Source organism: Salvelinus alpinus, chromosome 17 (genome assembly GCF_045679555.1).
Source record: "Salvelinus alpinus chromosome 17, SLU_Salpinus.1, whole genome shotgun sequence".
Taxonomy (NCBI): domain Eukaryota; kingdom Metazoa; phylum Chordata; class Actinopteri; order Salmoniformes; family Salmonidae; genus Salvelinus; species Salvelinus alpinus.
In genome coordinates this window covers 26,411,327-26,432,223 of record NC_092102.1, presented here as the reverse complement: position 1 = coordinate 26,432,223, position 20,897 = coordinate 26,411,327, and the positions used below count along the sequence as shown (strand labels likewise).

General features: G+C 44.3%; 1 protein-coding gene across 2 annotated transcripts in view; it reads right to left on the bottom strand.

The window, feature by feature from the left end:
* Positions 1–10,289, bottom strand: part of LOC139542593 (guanine nucleotide-binding protein G(I)/G(S)/G(T) subunit beta-1-like) — a 56,768-nt gene extending 46,479 nt beyond the window's left edge. The window contains exons 1-2 of one of the 2 annotated variants that reach the window (XM_071348204.1): positions 9,664–10,036; positions 1,798–1,907 (exon numbers count right to left, since the gene is read on the bottom strand). The gene's annotated coding sequence lies outside the window, so the exon portion shown is untranslated. Of the gene's footprint in view, positions 1–1,797; positions 1,908–9,663 lie in introns of both variants that reach the window. The other variant, XM_071348203.1, reaches the window with a different exon arrangement.
* Positions 10,290–20,897: the final 10,608 nt, after the last annotated feature.

Sequence of the window (20,897 nt, the reverse complement as noted above, 5' to 3'; positions counted from 1 at the left end):
GACCTCAATCCAATTGAGAATCTGTGGTATGACTTAAAGATTGCTGTACACCAGCGGAACCCATCCAACTTGAAGGAGCTGGAGCAGTTTTGCCTTGAAGAATGGGCAAAAATCCCAGTGGCTAGATGTGCCAAGCTGATAGAGACATCCCAAGAGACTTGCAGCTGTAATTGCTGCAAAAGGTGGCTCTACAAAGTATAGATTTTAGGGGGGTGAATAGTTATGCACGCTCAAGTTCTTTATGCACGCGCAAGTTTTTTGTCTAATTTGTTTCACAAAAAATATTTTGCATCTTGAAAGTGGCAGGTATGTTGTGTAAATCAAATGATACAAACCCCACCAAAAAATATTTTTGTGCCAGGTTGTACGGCAACAAAATAGGAAAAATGCCAAGGGGGTGAACACTTTCGCAAGCCACTATACACATGACCAAAGGTATGTGGACACCTGCACGTCGAACATCTTATTCTAAAATCATGGGCATTAATATGGAGTTGGTCCCCCCCTTTGCTGCTATAACAGCCTCCACTCTTCTGGGAAGCCTTTCCACTAGATGTTGGAACATTGCTTCGGGGACTTGTTTCCATTCAGCCACAAGAGCATTAGTGAAGTCGAGCACTGATGTTGAGCGATTAGGCCTGGCTCGCAGTCGGCGTTCCAATTCATCCCAAAGGGGTTCGATTGGGTTGAGGTAAGGGCTCTGTGCAGGCCAGTCAAGTTCTTCCACATCAATCTCAACAAACCATTTCTGTATGAACATCGGTTTGTGCACGGCGGCATTGTCATGCTGAAACAGGAAAGGGCCTTCCCCAAACTGTTGCCACAAAGTTGGAAGCACAGAATTGTCTAGAACGTAATTGTGTGCTGTAGGGTTAATAATTCCCTTCAATGGAACTAAGGGGCCTAGCCCTAACCATGAAAAAACAGCCCCAGACCATTATTCCTCATCCACCAAACTTTACAGTTGGCACTATGCATTGAGCCAGGTAGCGTTCTGGCATCCGTCAAACCCAGATTTGTCCAACGGACTGCCAGATGGTAAAGCGTGATTGATCACTCCAGAGAACGTGTTTACACAGCTCCAGAGTCCAATGGCAGCGGGCTAGCTCCCGACAAATAGTGCTTGTGCTGACGTTGCTTCCAGAGGCAGTTTGGAACTCGGTAGTGAGTGTTGCAACCGAGGACAGGCGATTTTTATGCGCACCGCACTTCAGCACTCGGTGGTCCCGCTCTGTGAGCTTGTGTGGCCAACCACTTCGCGGCTGAGTAGTTGTTGCTCCTAGACATTTCCACTTCACAATAAAAGCACTTACAGTTGACCGGGGCAGCTCTAGCAGCGCAGAAATTTGACAAACATACCTGTTTTGGAAAGGTGGAATCCTATGACGATGCCACGTTGAAAGTCACTGAGCTCTTCAGTAAGGCCATTCTACTGCCAATGTTTGTCAATGGAGACTGCATGGCGGTGTGCTCGATTTTCTACACCTGTCAGCAACGGGTGTGGCTGAAAAAGCCGAACCCACTATTTGAAGGGTTGTCCACATACTTTTGTATATACAGTGAACATCCAGTATGACAAGTTTCATACCGGTTGTATTTCTGCCTGCTTGAACAGCAAATAGTTAAAATACAAAAGAAAACATTAAATAACCCTGGGAATCAATTTAACAACACTCAGAGAAGCAAAGAAAAACATACAAAATAAGTTAACCTTTCCTTTGCGAGAAATGGAGCTGTTGGGAGTGTACGTAACCCTTCACCTGCCCCCTAGCACCTAAATTCTCAGGCACCCCTCACCTCTGCAGCCTGGCAGGCCCATCCTTGGCCTCCCGGCCCTCCCCCACCTTGCAGTATCGTCCCTGAGCAGGAGGCTGGAGTCAAACAGGTTCCACAGGATAGCGCCCGTGCTGGCAGACATACTCCAAATGCCACGGTGTGAAGGCAGTCATTAAGAGAGGATTAGGGGAAAACAGTCAATGCTCATGGTAACAGCCAGACCGGTCTGATAAAGACAAAAATCACAACCTAACCACTTTTTACATTCAAACATACATAAACAAAAAGGTGTAGTTTGTGCTTGTGACATATGCCCAATTTGCTTTTCCATATCAGAAAAACAAAAAATAAACAGGTCAAGCTTGCCCAAAGCATGACAGTTTAAAAAGAAAAATACACTCCTTTGATTGCATGAATACATTTACCCCTCCTCCCGCTCTCTCTCCCAGATACCAAAAAGAGAGGAACAAGTGTGTGTGAAGAGTCACATGACAGCCAGCCAGTCCTTTTTATTCCAGCGACTTACTGTGTCTGTCATATAAAAACTCACTCCCTGCCTGCCTTCCTATCAGAGGCTCAGAATTCTGGTTTGGTGACATTTCCCCCCGGCAGTCAAATCTATGGGGCTGAATGTAAATAGAAAGCAAGGGGCCTTTATTCAAAGAAGCAGAGCCCTGAGGTTCCCCATGCAAAGTGCTGTTTCAGGTTGACAGGACTCCATAGCAGTGGAACGACCAACGACATAGGAGTAGAGGGGTCACTAACAGTCCTGTCACCACTCACTTTGACTATTCAAAACATAGTGGCCCTCAGCCGTGCAGTCATCCCTGATAAGCCGGAGCCATACAGCGTGGACCTTCAACCAAACTAGCTTGTGAGCGGAACAGTTACCACAACAGTTCTACTGGTGTACGGCTAACCAAAACTACGCGGCTTGGATTTACTAGGGGTTATCACACACATTGGGAGCACTAGCAATACAAATAGAAGAGTAAACATATTGACAAAGGACATGTTTGTCCTCAGGCAAAACATGGGACAGAATTGCAGATTATGTTGCTGACAGCTAAAATGATATAACACAAGGTAGTAGTCACACTAGTCAATCTAGTAAATCTATGTCAGTTTTCAGTCACTGGACATTCCATAAATCAGCTGTAACAACAAGACACCTGGGTTGCCCAGAATAACCAGGGTGTCCTTTTCTCTGGGCACACCCCACAGAACTGGCCTTGTCATACAGCAGAGAGAGGAGAGAGAAAGAAAAGAGTGAGCGAGAGCTTGGTTGAAGAGTGAAGAGAACCTCCCGACAGTTTTTTCCCCCTCTAGTCAGGAACAGAAAGAAAAACTAACTCCGCTCAGGCGTTTCATTTACGCCTGCTACGTTAGGTTGGCCGTGTTGTGACCCTTCGGGGAATGGAGGGAGGAGATGGATTTAGAGAGTGAGTGCAAAAGAGTGGGTGGTACCTGAGATATTCGACTGCATAGAATCTCAGAAACATTAGCACCGGTGGAAATGGATCAGATTTGGCCAAACAGGACAAGGCAGCTCACCTTTGAACCCTAAAGTAAAGACGGGCTGTCAACCTGCACTGCAGGTGTGGTTGAGGAGAGGGTAAGGCCACAAGCAAGGAAAAGGATTTGTCTGGGAAATCTATTGGAATTACATGGCTATTCTGGCTATTTGGCCACTGAAGTAAGTGAGCCCAATATTAGCAGTCAAACACCTGCTGCCTGTCCTGGGTGATCTTGTCCGACTGTGCTAAAATGATGGAGTGAGGAACATGGAAGACAGAAAGACACAGCAGGAGAGAATAGTCTAGTTTGACAGGAAACCTCTGCTCATGAGCGGTGTTCCGCCTACCGAGGGGTGTTAATGTCTGTTGGAGTTTCTCAACCCCAAGAACTGGGCTGCTAAGTTAAAGGTCCAATGGAGCCATTTTTTTATCTTAATATAAAATCATTTCTGGGTAACAATTAAGTCCTTTAATGTGATTGTTTTCAATTAAAATTGTGAAAAATAAACAAAAATAGCTTCTTAGCAAAGATACATTTCTCAAGCAAGATTTTTGCTAGGATAGTGTGGGGGTGGTCTGGGGAAAACAGAAAACTGGCTGTTATTGACAGAGGGGTTTGGAACTTTCTTATTGGTCTATTAACTAATTTACCGCCTGGTGATGTCACCAGGCAGGCCAAAACTCCATCCAACTGAAACATGCTGAAATTGAAAGACATCTTTTCAAATACAGCTTACACTAAAAGGGCACTATCATTTTCAACATTTCACAGAATTTTTCCAGCCTCAGTGTGGAAATATATATAAAACACAGGAAGAAAAAAGAAGGTGCTGCACTGGGCCCTTAAATATTGCCTCAGTAAGAACATATTCTTAACTTCTTATGGATAGGGGGCAGCATTTTCACGTTTGGATGAAAAGCGTGCCCAGAGTAAACGGCCTGCTACTCAGTCCCAGTTGCTAATATATGCATAATATTAGTAGATTTGGATAGAAAACTCTGAAGTTTCAAAAAATGTTTGAATGATGTCTGTGAGTATAACAGAACTCATATGGCAGGCGAAAACCTGAGAAAATTCCAACCAGGAAGTGGGAAATGTGAGGTTTGTAGTTTTTCAAAGCTTGGCCTATCGAATACAGTGTTTATGGGGTCATTTTGCACTTCCTAAGGCTTCCACTAGATGTCAACCGTCTTTAGAAAGTTGTTGGAGGCTTCTACTGTGAAGGAGGGTTTTCGTGAGTTTCGATTTGTTTACTGAACGCCCTAACAAAAGGAGGAATTTTGACATAAATGATGGACTTTATGGAACAAATCAAACATTTATTGTGGAACTGGGATTCCTGGGAGTGCATTCTGACGAAGATCATCAAAGGTAAGTGAATATTTATAATGCTATTTCTGACTTATGTTGACTCCAACATGGCGGATATCTTCTTGGGTTGTGTATGTCTCTGAGCGCCGTACTCAGATTTATTGCATGGTTTGCTTTTTCCGGAAAGTTTTTTTGAAATCTGACACAGCGGTTGCATTAAGGAGAAGTATATCTTTAAATCTGTGAATAACACTTGTATCTTTTATTAATGTTTATTATGAGTATTTCTGTGATTTGACGTGGCTCTGTGCAAATTCACGGGATGTTTTGGAGGCAAATCCAAATGTAAACTGAGGTTTTTGGATATGAATATGAAATTGATCGAACAAAACATACATGTATTGTGTAACATGTCCCGGGAGTGTCATCTGATGAAGAATATCAAAGGTTAGTGATTCATTTGATCAATATTTCTGCTTTTTGTGACTGCTCTCTTTGCTTGGAAAATCACTGTATGCTTTCTGTGACTAGTTGCTGACCTAACATGATATGTTGTGCTTTCGCCGAAAAGCTTTTTTGAAATCGGACACTGGTTGGATTAACGAGAATTTTATCTTTAAAATGGTGCCTAATACTTGTATGTTTGAGAAAATTGAATTATGAGATTTCTGTTGATTGAATTTGGCGCCCTGCAATTTCATTGGCTGTTGGCGAGGGGTTCCGCTAGCGGAACGGGGTTAAAGGTAGACTCAGCTAAATAACATTGCCATGAGCAGCACCGCGGATATTGAGACGAGCGAGATGAGACTTCACTCTCACAAAGTCACACACAGTATCTGCACGGGTTCGCTTCACGCTGTTACAGCGTGGCAGCCACGGGACCAAAACAGTGGAGAAGTTGAGCCTTGAGCGTCAATGCTCTTAGCTGTTGCGGAAATAGACCCACTATGCTGCTTACTTTCTGCATATAAAGTACGTCATATCGCCGAGTCTACCTTTAATGTAAACAAATCATACCAAGATTTGTATGTTTATCTTTTAATTTGATGAGTGTCATCATTGTTATAAAACACAAAATACACAAATGTTATGACAACTCACAATATAGCTATGCGAAGCAGATATCCTAAATAAACAACTGTATGGTCAAATGAAGGGTGTAGGTAAGAAACCAACATTTCACTGAGACATGATCCCATCTAGTCTGGCCGTGGCAGCCCCAGTCATAACAGGGCAGGCATGTTATTGTAATAGTAAGAAATTCCATATGGCTAAAAGCAGGATCATAGGAAAAGAGGAAAATCAGCACTATCACTGACCAAGCCCCATAATCCTAAAAGCTGAAATCCAAAAACTAAGATTTTAATTCCATTCATACCATGCACTCACAGAAATCCAGGGGGATGAAAATCTGCTTCAAAAAAGAACAGATAATTCAGCTCATCCCCTGATAGTGATGCTCATCCTAGTGTCATCTCTCAGGTGCACAAGTTAGGCCAGGGGGCCAAACACCCCTCAGACATATTCTGATTTTGCTTCTGGAACCTGATTGTCATGGTGAATGTTAGTGAGTATGACAGTCATCTGAAGTGTCAACTCCGCTAGTCTGAGAGATACTGACTGAAGTCTCCATGTATGGCACTATATGTATAGACATACTCCCTGTTCACCCTCCTGGTCATTGTGAGATGTCATGTGTTACAGAGTGGCCCAGTTCCTGCCAGATGTCAACACGAGGCAGTGGATCATATAAGGTTACAGCGGGGTCGCAGTCAAAATAAAATGTGCACATTAACATGAGTGAAAATATTTTTGGCAACAGCTTACTTGAGACTGACACTGAATAGGGGGCAGTAGTGTGTAGATGTGTGCAAAGCATCTTCTCATGTTCTACTGCCGGTGTGTTGTGTGTAGTGTTCTGACCTGTAAGCTAGTAAAGGCCTGCAGGCCTGAATACTGTAGTCACTGATTAGACTCAATCACACTTGCATGATGAGAGAAACCACAGTGGAGCTCAGATTCCTGTGAGTAAGACTGAGAAATTAGGTGATGACTATTCCAGGACTACAGTTAAATCACTTAATCTCCTGGCACAGCCATAAAAGTGAATACATTCTTCAATCTGCTGGATGGCCAGTACTGTGTAGAGGTGTAGACATGTGGGGAGGATTCACGAATTTATGTTCAAGTGCATCAAAACAAATGAAAAACGCATCCACGTTCAGCAAAATAATATCCTACAACTGAGAGACAGGCACCCCTAACTGCTAAAAAAAAAAGGGGTTAGTTATGGAGTGTGCAATTGGGCCAATCCCTCTATTGAAAGTAATATGATATTTTATAATCAGTGTCCACAAATCCTTACAATTCCCTTTTCATCTATGGCGAGTGCCAACACTACTTGTTTTGCTCCAAGTCACATTAAATTATTTAAGTAAAAAAAAATACATGTAGGGTAGCCTATAATCAAAATGTGACAATGGTAAAGGACCAGCCCCAGTACACTGACATTTAAAGTACACAGAAACCGCAAGTATTATGGTTCCATTTGGATAAAAAAAAAAAAATCAAATACAAGATAAAATAAGGTTCCTGAACTACAAGCTTGCAGATCAGTACAAAAATATAGCAATCTTTATATCTTAAATTGTTACCTTGATACATACATACACTTGAATATAAGCTGCCATATACTCCTACTACCTTAATACCGTACATCAAAATGAAACGTACATTTGTATTGGAATAATACTGATTTAAAAATAATGTCCAACCTTGAAATAAATCTCATTCATATGAAGAACAGCTAAAGCTTGAGTGCTTTTGTGTACCAAGCAAAATCAAATTGTAATACACATGTGTAGATTCCTGATTTTAGCTGCTCATTGGCTAATATTCGAGATGTACTACACCCGTCCACCTAAATGTTGTCCCACATCCCAGACTAGAAAAACACTGTTTTCTCTTTTATATAATTTGTATCGTTTATAGATGATTCAGAAACTAGTATATTTGCTAATAAGTATGTTTATTAACTACAATTATCGATATATATTATGGTACCCCTGAATCCAGACGAAGCTGGGCTGCTGTCTTTCAGTCAGAAAAAACCGGTGTGGAAAAGGGCTTTGAACGCCATCTTGTACGTTGCAGCTGCTTGGGCCCTGAATACAGGAACCCATTCATTCAAGGGGGGAAGCGAACTAGCTAGATTAATTCATCTTTGTGAACCAGCAATTACAAATAGCCCTTTTGAAAAACGGAACATGTTTAACGTGACACAGATATTATTGAACATCAAATAACTATATTGGAAAACTGAACCTGCTGGCGTCCTATATTGTCTCAAAATGTAACATATCTGCGAGTTCTTTCAACCAGCGATCGACAATGGCAACATTGTTGTTACTGGTTCTCAACATTATGACAATTTCTGGTTCGATATAACTAAAAGCCCCGTTTAGAATGTTTGCCGCTTGTAATGTTGACATAAAAAAAAATCCCCTCCCTACACTTTCTTTTCAGTTCTAGAAAGTAACAGGATTAGCTGCTTCCTCGTTACCCATTTCCTCTAGTCTACTCCATGAAAGAGCATTCACACTGGAGCGGCCAGGGGTATGGCTATTAGGTGTAACCACTTGTACAGTAAAACCTATGGCCAGGTTGAACAGATTGTAGAAATCCAATTAACGTTAATTTACTTCCTCTGTATATCATTACATTCAGAGGCTCAAATTAAGGCCAATCAAATGCTGCCAGCCCGTACACTAATAAAGTAGCAAGCTGGCTAAACATAGTGCTTACTAGTTAGCAATATAACGTTAGGTGGCTGATTTATGCAATACCTAGCTCGTCATACATTAATAGACACAAGATTGTTGCTGATTGTAGGTGTGTATTAAGGCCATAATCTAGTGCCACCATAGTTGTCACGCCAGATATGATAGCTGTAACGCAAGATCATTTGGTGGCTGGCTGACAATGGCTGTTCAGCGAATGACAACGTAAACAGATAGCTAGCAAACTAGGCGATAGGTTTCGAATGTGTCCAGCCTAACACTAACAGCAGCTAGCTCCATCTTGGTTGGCTACTGTTGACAGGCTCACACGCCCAATCGGAAACATGTCAAGCTTCTTGCTAATTGCAAACGTAGGCAGTAGTATGGCTTTCTATACCGTCTCCGTCTGTGTTATGGACTACGAAAAAGTGTGTGTGGGGGTGCACTGATAGCTAACTCTCGGCTCCAGTGATGTTGAAGTAGCCATTTTTTGTCTCCTATTACCACCTAACGTTACTTGCTACAGTTGTATTAGAAAGCACAAATCCTCTATGCATTATATGACCACTTAATCCTTGGTAAAATGTCAGGTGCATTAAAAAGTTATGCATCACCATCTATGACATTTGGTATAACTTAGTTAACTAAATTAATATTTAAGATGGTTGGATAAAGCTAATTTGCTAACTACCTAGCTAGCTCGTTATCTAGGAATGTCAGCCAACGTCGAACACATTCATCTTGATTTACAAAATCCAATTAGACTGAATCCACACACCATATTAGTTAACTAGCTACGTTTGCCATTTTGTTAGATGCGTGACAAACAGCACAACTCAAATTCAGACGTTGACAGTTTGGTTAACTAGCTTTAGTTAGTGGTCTTACGGAAGAAGCTAAGTTCCACTAGCTTTGAGGCTTACATTTAGCTGCCAGCTAGCTAGCCCACTCACTGGTATTACAAAACCTAAGCCATGGCAAATAGCTAAGCCACACCATAATAAAAACTTTGCATAAAGTTAATTATATTGTGACTACCTACAACCACAACTCAAATTAGTACAACATCGAATAATTTAAAGTGTGTATTGTGCTTTTCCAACTACCTACCTACCCACCCACACCCCGTTAGCTTCAACCAGCGAGTCACTCAACCCAATTTAACCCCTTCCGCCTAGCTTCCTAGCTAGTCACCTCAGACAATGTTAGCTACAGAAGTTAGCTACGTCTTTAGAAAAATAAGTTGCCATTAATGCGTCCCAATTCATAACTTACTTACCCGTTTTCAGTCGAGGGTATCCGTTGTTTATATCGCATTGACTGGAAACAGCGAAGATCTACTAGCTAGCACACAGACTAGATCTAGCAAGCTATCGAGGAGTGGCACTCCCCGAACAGAGGTTTCGATCCGCCAAGAGGAGACACACCGGCACAAAGATGAGGAAATGTTCACCCTACTAAACCAACGCTTTGTGGAAAAACACTGCGTTTGAGAGTCTAGGGGTGGTCTTGTAATTCACTACAGTCTCGTTCCAATCTTCTAACTATCCTTCTTGTCTTTCCCACCGTCGTTCCCCTGTTCTCTCTTCACACCACCAGTATCTCAAACGCTTCCCCCGGCCATCAAACAGCAGAGATGGGCGCAGTAACCCTGCTCTCAGCTCTAGGAAACCCCACGTTACGGCCACGTCATAGCGCACGACAAAGGGTCGTCGTCGATTCAAAAATCTGATCATTTGGTGGATTTGGTACAACATTTATGTAGTTTAATACTAGAAAACTATCCCGCTTCAAAATATTGTATTTTCATATTTTAGTTTGTACTCCCTTGAAATTCCATTCATGAACCTTATAGCATTTTTGTAATAAAACAAACAAGATAGACTACTACTAGACAACCACCAGTCTACTCTAGCGGAAAGTAACACGGTACAGCTGGGCAATTTAGGGAAGTCAATAAAGGCTCTGGCTGGTCAGGCAGGCTGGACAACAAATTGTGTTTTCATGATTTGCTGGTATTCTAAATGTTCTAGTATTCTGATTTCAGCGATATAGTTGTGCATACAGAGCTCTCCATTTGGCGAATCTGACCATAACTCTATCCTCCTGATTCCTGTTTACCCGCAAAAACTAAAACAGGAAGTACCAGTGGCAAGCTCAATATGGAAGTGGTCTGATGAAGCGGATGCTAAGATACAGGACTGTTTCGCTAGCACAGACTGGAATATGTTCCGGGATTCATCTGATGGCATTGAGGAATTTACCACATCAGTCACCAGCTTCATTACCAAGTGCATCAACAATAGCATCCCCACAGTGACCATACGTTTCTATCCCAACCAGAAGCCATGGATTACAGGCAACATCCGCACTGAGCTGACGCTTTCAATGAGCGGGACACTAATCCAGACACTTATAAGTAATCCTGCTATGCCGCCCGACGAACCATCAAACAGGCAAAGGGTCAATACAGGACCAAGATGAATCCTACTGCACCAGCTCTGGTGCTCGTCTGATGTGGCACGTCTTGCAAACTATCATGGATTACAAAGGGAAATCCAGCCGTGAGCTGTCCAGTGATGTAAGCCTACCAGACAAGCTAAATACCTTCTATGCTCGCTTTGATGCAAGCAACACTGAACCATGCACGAGAGCACCAGCTGTTCCGGATGACTGTGTGATCTCGCTCTCCGTAGCCGATGTGAGTATGATCTTTAAACAGGTTAACATTCACAAGGCAGCAGGGTCAGACGGATTATCAGGACGCGTAATCCGAGCATGCGCTGACCAGCGGGCAAGTCTCTTCACTGATATTTTCACTCTCTCCCTGACCCAGTCTGTAATACCTACATGTTTCAGGAAGACCACCATAGTCCCTGTTCCCAAGAATGCCAAGGTAACCTGTCTAAATGACTATCGCCCCATAGCACTCACATCTGTAGCCATGAAATGCTTGGAAAGGCTGGTCATGGCTCACATCAACACCATCATCCCAGACCCACTCCAATTCGCATAATGCCCCAACAGATTCACAGATGACACAATCTCTTTCACTCTGCAATTTCCAGCCTGGACAAAAGGAACACCTACGTGAGAATGCTGTTCATTGACTACAGCTCAGCTTTCAACACCGCCACATTGAATGAGAAAGTTAGAGGCAAAATATCATACCCCCTAAAAAATGCCAACCTCACCTGTTATTGTAATGGTGAGAGGTTAGCATGTCTTGGGAGTATGATATTTCTGCTTCTGTAACTTTCTCACTCATCATTTACAATTCATTCAGGATTATCTGTAAAAATGGTAGCTTTCACATCAATGTAGAAGTGTTTAGAAACATTCTTATTTACAATAAAAGTGACTCCAAAATGACAATAGATTATTTACCATTAATTTCTAGTGGACACAAAATAATCTGAAACACAACCAAAACCAACAGCAAATGCATCCCAAAAATGTTTAAATCACAAAAAAAATCCTCAATCTACACACAATACCCCATAATAACAAAGCGAAAACAGGTTTAGACATTTTTGCAAATTTACAAAAATAAAAAAGGGATACCTTATTTTCATAAGTATTCAAACCTTTTGCTATGAGACTCGAAATTAAGCTCAAGTGCATCCTGTTATCCTTGGGATGTTTCTACAACTTGATTGGAGTCCACCTGTGGTAAATTAAATTGATTTGACATGATTTGGAAAGGCACACACCCGTCTATAGAAGGTCCCACAGTTGACAGTGCATGTCAGAGCAAAAACCAAGCCATGAGGTCGAAGGAATTGTCCGTAGAGCTCCGAGACAGGATTGTGTTGAGGCACAGATCTGGGGAAGAATACCAAAACATGTCTGCAGAATTGAAGGTCCCCAAGAACACAGTGGCCTCCATCATTCTTAAACGAAGAAGTTTGGAACCACCAAGACTCTTCCTAGAGCTGGCCGCCCGGCCAAACTTATCAATCGGGGGAGAAGGGCCTTGGTCAGGGAGGTGACAAAGAACCCGATGGTCAATCTGACAGAGCTCCTCTGTGGAGATCGGAGAACGTTCCAGAAGGACAACCATCTCTGCAGAACTACACCAATCATGCCTTTATGGTAGAGTGGCCAGACAGAAGCCACTCCTCAGTGAAAGGCACATGACCGCTTGGAGTTTGCAAAAGGCACCTATAGGATTATCAGACCATGAGAAACAAGATTCTCTGGTCTGATGAAACCAAGATTGAAGTCTTTGGCCTGAATGCCAAGCGTCACATCTGGAGGAAACCTGGCACCATCTCTACGGTGAAGCATGGTGGTGGCAGCATCATGCTGTGGGATGTTTCTCCGCAGCAGGGACTGGGAGACAAGTCAGAATCAAGGGAAGGATGAACGGAGCAAAGTACAGAGAGATCCTTGATGAAAACCTGCTACAGAGCTCTCAGGACCTCAGACTGGGGCGAAGGTTCACCTTCCAACAGGATACCGACCCTAAGAACACAGCCAAGACAATGCAGGAGTGGCTTTGGGACAAGTTTCTGAATGTCCTTGAGTGGTCCAGCCAGAGTCCGGACATGAACTTGATCGAACATCTCTGGAGAGACCTGAAAATAGCTGTCTAGCGACGCTCCCCATCCAACCTGACAGAGCTTGAGAGGATCTGCAGAGAAGAATGGGAGAAACTCCCCAGATACAGGTGTGCCAAGCTTGTAGCGTCATTCCCAATAATACTCAAGGCTGTAATCGCTGCCAAAGGTCCTTCAACAAAGTACTGAGTAAAGGGTCTGAATACTTATGTAAAATGTGATATTTCAGTTGAAAAATATATATAAATTAGCAAAGAATTTCCTTTGTCATTATGTGTAGATGGATTAAAACATTGTTTTCCTCATCACTTTCAGAATAAGGCTGTAACGTAACAAAATGTGGGAAAAGTCAAGGGGTCTGAATTAGAGGTCGACCGATTAATCGGAATGGCCGATTTCAAGTTTTCATAACAATCGGAAATCAGTAATTTTGGACGCCGATTTTGCCTATTTATTTATTTATTTATTATATATTTCTTTTACACCTTTATTTAACTAGGCAAGTCAGTTAAGAACACATTCTTATTTTCAATGACGGCCTAGGAACGGTGGGTTAACTGCCTTGTTGTCACGTTCCTGACCTTATTTCCTTTGTTTAGTCTTTGTTTAGTTGGTCAGGACGTGAGCTGGGTGGGCATTCTATGTTTTGTGTTTCTATGTTGGGTATGTTGTTTGGCCTAATATGGTTCTCAATCAGAGGCAGGTGTTTGTCATTGTCTCTGATTGGGAACCATATTAAGGTAGCCTGTTTGCACTGTTGGTTTGTGGGTGATTGTTTTCTGTCTTTGTGTTCTGCACCAGATAGGACTGTTTTCGGTTTTCACATTTATTGTTTTATAGCTTGTAGTGTTCACGTTATTATTCTTTATTAAACATGTTGAACACTAGCCGCGCTGCGTTTTGGTCCTCTCCTTCATCCCAGGAAGAAAGCCGTTACACTTGTTCAGGGGCAGAACGACAGATTTTTACCTTGTCAGCTCATGGATTCAATCTTGTAACCTTACGGTTAACTAGTCCAACGCTCTAACCACCTGCCTCACGAGGAGCCCGCCTGTTACGCGAATGCAGTAAGAAGCCAAGATAAATTGCTAGCTAGCATTAAACTTATCTTATAAAAAACAATCAATCAATCATAATCACTAGTTATAACTACACATGGTTGATGATATAACTAGTTTATCTAGTGTGTCCTGCGTTGCATATAATCGATGCAGTGCGCATTCGCGAAAAAGGACTGTCGTTGCTCCAACGTGTACCTAACCATAAACATCAATGCCTTTCTTAAAACCAATACACAGAAGTATATATTTTTAAACCTGCATATTTAGCTAAAAGAAATCCAGGTTAGCAGGCAATATTAACCAGGTGAAATTGTGTCACTTCTCTTGCGTTCATTGCACGCAGAGTCAGGGTATATGCAACAGTTTGGGCCGCCTGGCTCATTGCGAACTAATTTGCCAGAATTTTACGTAATTATGACATAATATTGAAGGTTGTGCAATGTAACAGGAATATTTAGACTGATGGATGGCACCCGTTAGTTAAAATACGGAACGGTTCCGTATTTCACTGAAAGAATAAATGTTTTGTTTTCGAGATGATAGTTTCCGGATTCGACCATATTAATGACCTAAGGCTCGTATTTCTGTGTGTTATTATGTTATAATTAAGTCTATGATTTGATAGAGCAGTCTGACTGAGCGATGGTGGGCACCAGCAGGCTCGTAAGCATTCATTCAAACAGCACTTTCGTGCGTTTTGCCAGCAGCTCTGCTGTTTATGAATTCAAGCCTATCAACTCCCGAGATTAGGCTGGTGTAACTGATGTGAAATGGCTAGCTAGTTAGCGGGGTGTGCGTTAATAGCGTTTCAAACGTCACTCGCTCTGAGACTTGGAGTAGTTGATCCCATTGCTCTGCATGGGTAACGCTGCTTCGAGGGTGGCTGTTGTCGATGTGTTCCTGGTTCGAGCCCAGGTAGCGGCGAGGAGAGGGATGGAAGCTATACTGGTACACTGGCAATACTAAAGTGCCTATAAGAACATCCAATAGTCAAAGGTATATGAAATACAAATCGTATAGAGAGAAATAGTCCTATAATTCCTATAATAACTACAACCTAAAACTTCTTACCTGGGAATATTGAAGACTCATGTTAAAAGGAACCACCAGCTTTCATATGTTCTCATGTTCTGAGCAAGGAACTTAAACGTTAGCTTTCTTACATGGCACATATTGCACTTTTACTTTCTTCTCCAACACTTTGTTTTATGCATTATTTAAACCAAACTGAACATGTTTCATTTTATTTGAGGCTAAATTGATTTTATTGAAGTTAAAAGAAGTGTTCATTCAGTATTGTTGTAATTGTCATTATTACAAATAAAAAATTTTTTTTTAAATCGTCCGATTAATCGTCTTTTTTGGTCCTCCAATAATCGGTATCGGCGTTGAAAAATCATAATCGGTCGACCTCTAGTCTGAATACCATCCAAATGCACTGGAAGTGAATTTGTCCCAATACTTTTGGTCCCCTAAAATGGGGAGACTATGTACATAAAGTGCTGTAATTTCTTAACAGTTCACCCGATATCGATGGAAATACCCTAAAATGAAAGCGGACAGTCTGCACTTTAACCACATAGTCATTGTATCATCCAAAGTGCTGGAGTGCAGAGCCAAAACAACAAAACATTTGTCACTGTTCCAATACCTTTGGAGCTCATTGTATTACCTCAATTACCTCGTACCCCTGCACATTGACTCTGTACTAGTACTCCTTGTATATAGCCTAATTTTTGTTATTTTATTGTGTTACTATTTCCGTTAGTTTTTTTTCTTATTTGCTTATTTTCTTACTTTTTAACTCTACATTGTTGGGAAAGGGCTAGTAAGTTAGCATTTCACAGTAGAGTCTACACGTGGCGCATGTGACAAATAACATTTGATTTGTGTTGGGTCGGACTCAGATAGCTGTTATCTGATAGGGCCTAGATTAGTGGAGGCTCACCACCTCCACATTTGTTATCCAAAGTAGCTCTACAGGTGTTGGTCATCATGACCTAGGCAAATTCATATGTTCACGGTTCACGATAAACACACAAAAGTTCTCTAAATTTAACTTGTGAACTTTAATCGAGAAAACAGAAGTACCAGTGAAAACAAAAATTGTCAGGGGACCTAGCTATCCCAGCTCTGTCTGTAGGGGAAAATATCCATCTACTCATTATCACCAGCAGGCAGCAGCTTGTGTGTGTGATAGCGCTCAGAGGAAGGGCTGATGCTCAGTGGGTTAAGACGTTACTTAGAGACCTGTAACACAATATCCCCTCGTCCATTACACAGGGGAGAAAGAGAGAGAGCCTCTGCCCTCCCACAGTGTGACCCTCCGGTGGGGAGACAGGAGCATCAACAAATCCCTCTCCAGGAGCTGAAGTTCATTAAGATCAACAATAATTCTGTATAACCAGGCATTGTCTACTACCCTACCCGGTCTCTGGGGTATGTCTGCTGTGCATTGCAGACAGGAGAATTTCATTTGCAAATGCTTCATTCTAGTAAATTATAAAATATTTTTTTTGCTAGTAGCTCGAGACAGAGCAATTATAATCATGTAAAGCTACACTAACTCTGAGAATTTAAAATGTCATCCTACCCATGCATCAGAATTCTCTAGAGTCCTGTTACAGGTGAGGATTGTGTGTGTGTTACATTGGCAAGCACAGACCTTCTACCAGGTCAAATCAAATGTTATTTGTCACATGCGCCGAATAAAACAGGTGTAGACTTTACCGTGAAATGTTTCCTTATGAGCCCTTTCCCGACAATTCAGAGCTAAAAAGTCATATAAATTTGAACAAAATAATTTAAAAAAATAGTAACACAAAATAACGAGAATATACAGTATACAAGGAGTACCGGTACCGAGTCAATGTGCAGGGGTACGAGGTAATTTAGATAATATGTACGTAGGGGTAATGAATAGGCAATCAGGATAGATAATATACAGAGTTCACATGCACTGTTGTTACTCTGTATATGTTAGTGTTAGAGTGTGAAAGCGTGTCTGTGTGTGAATGTGTGATGTCAATATGCATGTGTGTTTTGTGTGTGTATGTGTGTCAGTGTAAGTATGTGTGAGTAGAGCCCAGTGAGTGTGCATTGAGCCGGTGCAAGAGAGTCAGTAAAAAATTAATAAATAGGGGGGTCAATGCAAATAGTCAGGGCAGCTATTTGATTAACTGTTCAGCAGTCTTATGGCTCGGGGGTAGAAGCTGTTCAGTAGCCTTTTGGTCCTAGACTTGGCGCTCCGGTACTGCTTGCCGTGCGATAGCAGAGAGAACAGTCTATGACTTGGGTGGCTGGAATATTTGGCAATTTTTAGGGCCTTCCTCTGACACCGCCTAATATAGAGGTCCTGGATGGCAGGGAGCTCTGCCCCAGTGATGTAATGGGCCGTACACACTACCCTCTGTAGTGCCTTACGGTCAGATGCCAAGCAGTTGCCATACCAAGCAGTGATGCAGCCAGTCAAGAACTTCTCAATGATGCAGCTGTAGAACCTTTTGAGGATCTGAGGGCCAATGCTAATTCTTTTCAGCCTCCTGAGGGGAAGAGGCATTGTCATGCCCTCTTCACGACTGTATTAGTGTGTTTGGACCATGATAGGTCCTTAGTGATGTGGACACTGGGTTGGCGCCGGGGCGGACATCTTCGTGGGCTATACTCGGCGTTGTCTCAGGATGGTAAGTTGGTGGTTGAAGATATCCCTCTAGTGGTGTGGGGGCTGTGCTTTGGCAAAGTGGGTGGGGTTATATCCTGCCTGTTTGGCCCTGTCCGGGGGTATCATCGGATGGGGCCACAGTGTCTCCTGACCCCTCTTGTCTCAGCCTCCAGTATTTATGCTGCAGTAGTTTGTGTCGGGGGGCTAGGGTCAGTCTGTTATTTCTGGAGTATTTCTCCTGTCTTATCCTGTGTCCTGTGTGAATTTAAGTATGCTCTCTCTAATTCTCTCTTTCTCTCTCTCGGACGACCTGAGCCCTAGGACCATGCCTCAGGACTGCCTGGCATGATGACTCCTTGCTGTCCCCAGTCCACCTGGCCGTGCTGCTGCTCCAGTTTCAACTGTTCTGCCTGTGGCTATGGAACCCTGACCTGTTCACCGGATGTGCTACCTGTCCCAGAACTGCTGTTTTCAACTCTCTAGAGACAGCAGGAGCGGTAGAGATACTCTCAATGATCGGCTATGAAAAGCCAACTGACATTTACTCCTGAGGTGCTGACTTGTTGCACCCTCGACAACTACTGTGATTATTATTATTTGACCATGTTTGTCATTTATGAACATTTGAACATCTTGGTCATGTTCTGGTATAATCTCCACCCGGCACAGCCAGAAGAGGACTGGCCACCCCTCATTGCCTGGTTCCTCTCTAGGTTTCTTCCTAGGTTCTGGCCTTTCTAGGGAGTTTTTCCTAGCCACCGTGCTTCTACACCTGCATTTCTTGCTGTTTGGGGTTTTAGGCTGGGTTTCTGTTCAGCACTTTGACATATCAGCTGATATAAGAAGGGCTATATAAATACATTTGATTGATTGATTTGATGACATCGAGGAAGCTCTCGACCCGCTCCACTACAGCCCTGTCGATGTGAATGGGGGCCTGCTCGACCCTCCGTTTTCTTTAGTCCACGATCAGCTCCGTTATCTTGCTGATGTTGAGGGAGAGGTTGTTGTCCTAGCACCACACTGCCAGGTCTCTGACCTCCTCCCTATAGGCTGTCTCATCTTTGTCAGTGATCAGGCCTACCCCCTTCTTATCTTCTGCAAACTTAATGAAGGTGTTGGAGTCATGCGCAGCCACACAGTCATGGGTGAACAGGGAGTACAGGAGGGGACTAAGCACGCACCCCTGAAGGGCCCCCATTCTGAGGGTCAGCGTGGCAGATGTGTTGTTGCCTACCCTCACCAGATGGGGGCTGCCCGTCAGGAAGTCCAGGATCCAGTTGCAGAGGGAGGTGTTCAGTCCCAGGGTCCTTAGCTTAATGATGAGCTTGGAAGGCACTACGCTCTGTTGAACGCTGAGCTGTAGTCAATGAACAGCATTCTCATGTAGGTGTTCCTTATGTCCAGTTGGGGCAGTGTGGATTGCATAATTTGTGGATGTCACGTTCTGACCATAGTTCTTTTGGTTTTTCTTTGTTTTAGTATGGTCAGGGCGTGAGTTGGGGTGGGCAGTCTATGTTTTCTGTTTCTATGTGGGGTTTCTTGTTTGGCCTGATATGGTTCTCAATCAGAGGCAGGTGTTAGTCATTGTCTCTGATTGGGAACCATATTTAGGTAGCCTGTTTTGTAGTGTGTTTTGTGGGTGATTGTTCCTGTTCGTGTGTTCCTGTTTTTTCTGTGTTGACTAGTTCGGGACTGTAGCTTCGTTGGTTTTCGTCAGTTTAGTGTTTTGTTCATTCTTGAAAAGTATTCTAATAAATATGGATACGTGCGCATTGGTCTTCCGATCCTTCCTACTACTCCTCGTCAGAGGAGGAAGACGAAAGCCGTTACAGAACCACCCACCAAAACCGGACCAAGCAGCGTTGTAACGGGCAGCAGCAGGAGCGGCAGCGATCGCAGGACTACTGGACCTGGGAGGAGAATCTGGACTATACAACTTGGGAAGAAATAGAGAGGTGGTCGGTCGACCCAGGGAGAGTGCCGGAGCCCGCCTGGGATTCGCTGGAGCAGTGCGAGGAGGGTTACAGGAGAATGGAGTTGGCGACACGCACACGGCAGCGCAACAGGAGAAAGAGGCAGCCCCCAAAATTTATTGGGGGCGGGGGCACACGGGGAGTGTGGCGAAGTCAGGTAGGAGACCTGCGCCAACTTCCCGTGCTTACCGTGGAGAGCGAGAGTACGGGCAGACACCGTGTTATGCGGAAGAGCGCACGGTGTCTCCTGTACGTGTGCATAGCTCGTATTGGCCGGGCTAGATTGGGCATCGAGCCAGGTGCCATGAAACCGGCTCTACGCATCTGGTCTCCAGTGCGTCTCCTCGGGCCGGGTACATGGCACCAGCCCTACGCATGGTGTCTCCTGTACGTGTACATAGCCCAGTGCGGCTTATTCCACCTCGCCGCACTGGCATCGCTACAGTGAGCATCCAGCCAGGTAGGGTTGGGCAGGCTCGGTGCTCGAGACCTGTAGTGCGCCTCCACGGTCCGGTCTATCCGGTGCCTTCTCCAAGCACCAGCTCTCCTGTGGCAGCTCCTCGCAACAGTCCTCCGGTGCCAGCACCACGTACCAGGCCTCCAGTTCCAGAACCCCACACTCGCCTTGAGGTGCGTGTTCCCAGCCCGGTACCACCAGTTCCGGCACCACGCACCAGGCCAACTGTGCGCCTCCAGGGTCCAGTATGCCCTGTTCCTGCTCCCCGCACTCACCCAGTGGTGCGTGTCCCCAGCCCGGTACCACCAGTTCCGGCACCAGGCCTACTGTGCGCCTCAGCAGGCCAGAGTCTTCCGTCTGTCCAGCGCCGCCTGAGCCGCCCGTCTGTCCAGCGCAGCCTGAGCCGCCCGTCTGTCCTGAGCCGCCAGAGCCGCCCGCCAGTCAGGAGCCGCCCGCCAGTCAGGAGCCGCCAGAGCCGCCCGCCAGTCAGGAGCCGCCAGAGCCGCCCGCCAGTCAGGAGCCGCCAGAGCCGCCCGCCAGTCAGGAGCCGCCCGCCAGTCAGGAGCCTCCAGAGCCACCCGCCAGTCAGGAGCTGCCAGAGCCGCCCGCCAGTCCGGAGCTGCCCCTCAGTCCGGAGCCGCCCGCCAGTCAGGAGCTGCCAGAGCCGCCCGCCAGTCAGGAGCTGCCAGAGCCGATCGCCAGTCCGGAGCTGCCCCTCAGTCCGGAGCTACCCCTCAGTGCGGAGCTGCCCCTCAGTGCGGAGGCGCTCCTCAGTCCAGTGGGGCCCTTTATTAGG